Consider the following 5,474-nt stretch of genomic DNA (forward strand, 5'->3'; position numbering starts at 1 on the left):
TACCGGTATGGCGGGCTGCGAGCAATCCCCTTCAAAATGGCTCTAGTGTGCGCATGCGTAGCGAACCACGGGAACTGTCTTGTTCTCCTCCCTGCGTTGGGAGGAGCTAGATACTGGCGTTGACTCGAAGGGGAGGAGCGAGACGGAACGAGAAGGTGCAGAACTAGGCGCTTGTGCAGCGGCAGAGGGCGCGCGCGGTGTGGTGGACATTGAACGGCGGAGAGACCGAGGACTATTACTTCGACCCGTGTGCGTTCGTGCCGCCGACAGGCATTCATTCTGCATTCATGCATTTACTATTCACATCAGCTTTGATTCTTGCATATCTGTAAGTACCCTTGCATTTCTGCATACATGCCCTCTTGCCTGTTCCGCGAGAAACAGTCAAGTCCGCACACTCGCACAGGCTTATAGATCTCTGCTGGCGCCCGAACCAGGTGAAGCCCGGATATCGCAGGGTCTCTTGGCACGCGCACATTCGTCAAAACTGCAACTTCACATTTGTATGTGTGTTTAACTCATTCACTCAGGCTCCGGGTTACACCGAGTCCTGCAGCGGCACAGCCGGATCCACCCTTTTTCCTGACCGTGTTCCTAGTTCGCAAACCTTGCTTGGCACACAGTTGGCGTGCAGGGAATGTCCCCGGATTAATCCGTCCGTCGCCTCCTCCTTCCCGCAGTGCGTCATTTCGTGATTCACGTCTCCTCGCTAACCCCAGACTTACCCACGCACTGGCTCTGCCCAGGGACCAGAAGACCTCAGGTCGCGAGGGTACCTTTCTCCACGGGATTTCGGGGAGGCTTGCATACAAGACAGAATTTCCGCCCTTAAGACACATTCAAGCCTGGGGCGAAGGGAGAAAGATAAGAAATACGTGAAAGGTAAAATGGCAAAAAAAAAAAAAAAAAGAAGAAAAAGAAAAAAAAGAAAGAAAAGGTTAAAGGTTCTGCTAAGTGCAAGAAAGAGGATGCCAGGAAACTTGCAAGAGACTTTGAAATAGGCCAAGAAAGATAATTGGGTGTCCTGTTTGGGGCACCAGTCCTGGCTGGCTGATTCTGAAGGACCTGCACCTTTCATTACTTCTATATACAAATGATTCTTATTCACGGAAATGCAAGTAGATTTTGTTGGAGTGGAATGCAATTAATTATTGCCTTGTGGATATTAACCATTTTTACATCTGTATTATAAATCCATTTGTGATTGCCAATATATGTGTGTCCTTTGTGTCGGCTGTAACATCTTACTGGTTTCCCCACAAATTACTGAGTTAGATGAAATCTTTGACTTGTGTTCACTTTATAATTATGTGAGAATCACGATTTTCCCTTAAAAAAAAGTCTCTTTTAATAGTGATCAAGGGTGACTAGGGGGACTTCCCTGGTGGCGCAGTGGTTAAAATCTGCCTGCCAGTGCAGGGAACATGGGTTCGATCACTGGTCAAGGAAGATCCCACATGAGGTGGAGCCCGTGAGCCACAACTAATGAGTTTGCATGATGCTACTATTGAAGTCCAAGCGCTCTAGGGCCCACGTGCTGCAACTGCTGAAGCCTGTGCGCCTAGAGCCTGTGGTCCCCAATAAGAGGTGCCACTGAAATGAGAAGCCCGCACACCCCAACAAAGAGTAGCTCCCCGCTCACCACAACTAGAGAAAGCCTGTGCAGCAACAAAGACCCAACGCAGCCTCCCCACCAAAAAAAAAAAAGTGACTAGGGGCTCCCACCATAAAAAATGGTACTGGTGGACCTAGTGGCAGGGCAAGAATAAAGATACAGATGTAGAGAACGGACTTGAGGACACAGTGGGGGAAGGGGAAGTTGGGACAAAGTGAGAGAGTAGCACTGACATATATACACTATCAAATGTAAAACAGATAGCCACAGCTCAGTGCTTTGTGACGACCTAGAGGGGTGGGATAGGGAGGGGAGATGGGGTTATGGGGATATATCTTATAACTGATTCACTTTGTTGTACAGCAGAAACTAACACAACATTGTAAAGCAATTATACTCCAATAAAGATGTATGAAAAGAAAAAAAAAAAGAGTGACTAGGGGCTCTCATAGGAAGGGTGGTCAGGGAGGGCCACTCTCAGAGGAGGTGACTGAGTTCCAAAGGGAGAGACAAGTACAGTCAAAGCCGGGAGTAGCAGTGTTCCAGGTGGGAGGCATAGCCAGTGCAAAGGTCCTGAGTCAGGGAGGAGCTGTGGTCTGTTGGAGGGGCAGCAAGGCCAATGGGGCAAGGGTATGGATGGCAGGAGGCTGAAGTCCATATCACACATGGCTGGGATGCCAGGAAGAGGAGTTTGGCTTTTCTTCTGTGTGTGTTGGAGTCACTGGAGTGTTTAAAAGCAGGCGAGTGACATGATTCAGTTGGCCTTTCAAAATGATCCCTTTGGCTGCTGTAGGAGAAAGGACATGAGAGGCAAGAGAAAAATCAAGAGTCCAGGGAGAAGGCCATGGAAGGGAGGATGAGAGATGATGGTGGCTGGACCAGGGAAGTGGAGATGCAGAAGGTGGTCAAGTTCAAGATTCAGGATGTGTTTTGGAGGTATAACAAACAAGCCCTGCTGGCTGGCTGGTGTGTGTGTGTGTGTGTGCGCACGCACCTGAATGTGGAGAGAGGGGATGCAGGGATGCAACAGAAAGTCACCAAGATCATAGAGGTTATCCGATGCTCACAACTTCCCTTTGAGATCAGTGCTGTGGGCAGGAGCTGCTCCCTACTCCCACTCCAGGGAGCTCAGGCTCACACAGGCTGAGTGATTTGCCAACATCCTCTCTGGGGCAGAAGCCCTGTGCTCTCCACCTCTGGAACCCTCCCCTCATGCCTTACACCACCAACCTTTCTATGGGCGCATCGTTTTAGAGGTAAGAAAACAGTGGCAAGCCTAGAGCTGGAGCCCAAGCCAGACCCTCTCTGCCTGCTCCCCTCCTGGCCTGGCTGGGAGAAAGTGCTCATTGGATGGAGGTGCTGAGGCCCCACTCAGCCCTACCTCCTGCGTTTGGGTGGATGGTCAGCTGCCCTCCCCTGACACCTTTCAGGTGCCAGATTTGTGGCGTGGAGGAAGCCATTTCAGGATCCCATTCCAGCTTCAGACCCCCAAGACCAAAAATGGGAAAGGGCCACTATTCCTATTTGTTCCATTTCCCCCTTATCAGCAGCCTAAACACCAAGGATGGATCCTCGAGGGACAGTCCTCACTCATTTTCCACTCTGGGCATTTGTCCAGGTTGGGAGAGGAAAGTCCCCTGAGCTCAGCCTGGAAAGTCTACCAGCAACTGGGGAAGTCCCGGCACGGCTCTGCTCAGCCCTAATAGGGACAGATGGAGTCAGTCCCGGTGGAGAACCTGGTGCTCAGCCAGCCCAGGGGCCTGAAAGGGGGAATCCTAGCATCCCTGTGACCTTGGCACACATACCCACCTCTGCTTGGGAAAAAGTGGCAGGAAGCTGAGTTTTAGCGAATGCCTCCTTTACATCCATTATTTCACTTAATGTTCATAACATCACCACAACACCGAATATCATTACCTCCATTTACAGATGAGGAAAATGAGGCTCAGAGAGGCCAAAGTAACTTACCCAGAGTCACACAGATGATAGGTGGAACCTGATTTTTCTGGCTTAATACTCTTCTTTTCAATACTCCTTCTTGAGAACTATTCTGAGCCTAAAACTATTCTGAGCCTAGAACTGTGATAAGTACTTTATTTACATTGTTTCTTTTTAAAAGCAAAAGCCATGAGGGCTTGCCAACTAAGGTGGCGGGCTGGATTTGGAGACGTTAATTTTAGTTCTGTTTTCATTATCAGAGGAGACTTAAAAGAAAGGGTAGGCTTTTCCCGGCAAGCCAGTCCAAGTGGCAAGGCCAAGTTTTTGTGCCTCAGGCTCTGATTTCCTTGGCCAAGGTTCAGCGACAGAAGCCATCAGGCGCCAGTAGTGAATCCCTGCCAAGGCCTGGTTTGGGCATCTTGATCCACTGAGGGGGGACCTCAGGGGTGAAGCGGATGAAGCAGGTGTGGATCTCTGATGGGCTGGGATAGGAACTGTTTGGTCCCTCTGGAGCCAGAGCCAAAGACCCCAGATCCCCCCTTGGTGTGGATAGTTGGGCAACCCAGTTCCCCGATTTTGAATGGATCATGTGGACAGTGGTGACCAGAATGGACCAAAGGCCAGAAGCTCACTTCCAAGTTCTGTAGACTTTTTTATCATGCCCCCAAGGCCTTTGATCACCCTAGGAAGAGAACCCCAGGAATGGGGGAGACTCTGTAGCATGCCACTCTGATAAGAGGTGTAGAGCCAATTTTGACTTGAGGCAGCATGGCTGAGCATCTCAGCGTGTGGATTCTGGAACCACCTGAGTTTAAATCTTGTTTCTGCTAGTTCTGTGACCATCGGGAGTTATTTAGCCTCTCTGTCCCTCTGTTCCTCAGTTTCCCAATCTGTAAAATGAATTTAGGAATAGTGTCTGCCTCAAAGGGTTGTATAGATTGAAGAGTGAATACATGCTCAACATTTAGAGTTCCTGGAATAGAATAAATGCTTTAAATGTTAGCCTAGAAAAATAAAGCAATGTACCATTTCTTTCTTTTCCCCCCCCCAGGAACTGCCAAAGTATTAGTGTTTAATAGCACAATGACCAAGGTCCAAGATATGAAGTTACCGTGTTCAGGAAACATGGGGGGCACGGGAGGGAAATCACTCTATAAATTAACTCTATAGTATATGGTAAGAAGAATGCACACTTTATAATATAAAACCTGTCTACACATAGTAGTTGCAAAAAACCATCGTCTTCTCTTGGCTTTTAAAAAGGTTGTTCCAGATTCCAGTGCAGATGAGCAAACTTCAACTCTTCTGTGTGGCAGGGATCTTGTTTTCACCATCCAGCTCTTCCACCCCAGCCTGTGCCATGAGGTCTGTGATATTTTTCTCCAGGTCATCAATGCGACTGCTCATGTCATCAATTCTTCCAATGATCTGGTCGGACATGGTCTGAAATTTATCTTGCATCTGTTGCAGGGGTGTCTGCACCACCGAAGTGAGATCCTGTACGGCCTTGGGGTCAGTCTCGGCCATCTCCCCAGTTCCCAGCTTGACGGTGCTGTCTCACACCATCACCTACATTGCTGTTTGTCCCCAGTGTACCATTTCTTGCAGCTGCTGAATATTGTGGAGCAAGTGCCCACCTGTCAAACTGACTTTGCAGAAGTAGGGTCTATAGGGCCATCCTGACAACCGTAATATCCTGACTGCCCGCTTTGAGCCAGCTTCGCTCCCCTCTCCAGCCTCATCTCCCACTTCCAGCTCCCTGCCCGCATCTTTCTGTTCCTTCAATCCACAAAGCACATTCCTCCTCGGGGCCTTTGCGCTTTCTGTTTTCTCCATGCAGAGCCATCTTCCCCCAGCTCATGCAGGGCTGGCTCCTTTCATCAACCCCAGGTCAGCCCCAGGGTGAAAATAGCCCCTCACC

The 5,474-nt window shown here is 49.3% G+C and overlaps 1 pseudogene; it reads right to left on the bottom strand.

Moving 5' to 3' along the window:
- Positions 1–4,849: 4,849 nt before the first annotated feature.
- Positions 4,850–5,080, bottom strand: LOC103069890 (heat shock factor-binding protein 1 pseudogene; annotated as a pseudogene).
- Positions 5,081–5,474: the final 394 nt, after the last annotated feature.

This window comes from Lipotes vexillifer, unplaced genomic scaffold (genome assembly GCF_000442215.2).
Source record: "Lipotes vexillifer unplaced genomic scaffold, Lipotes_vexillifer_v1.1 scaffold1347, whole genome shotgun sequence".
Taxonomy (NCBI): domain Eukaryota; kingdom Metazoa; phylum Chordata; class Mammalia; order Artiodactyla; family Lipotidae; genus Lipotes; species Lipotes vexillifer.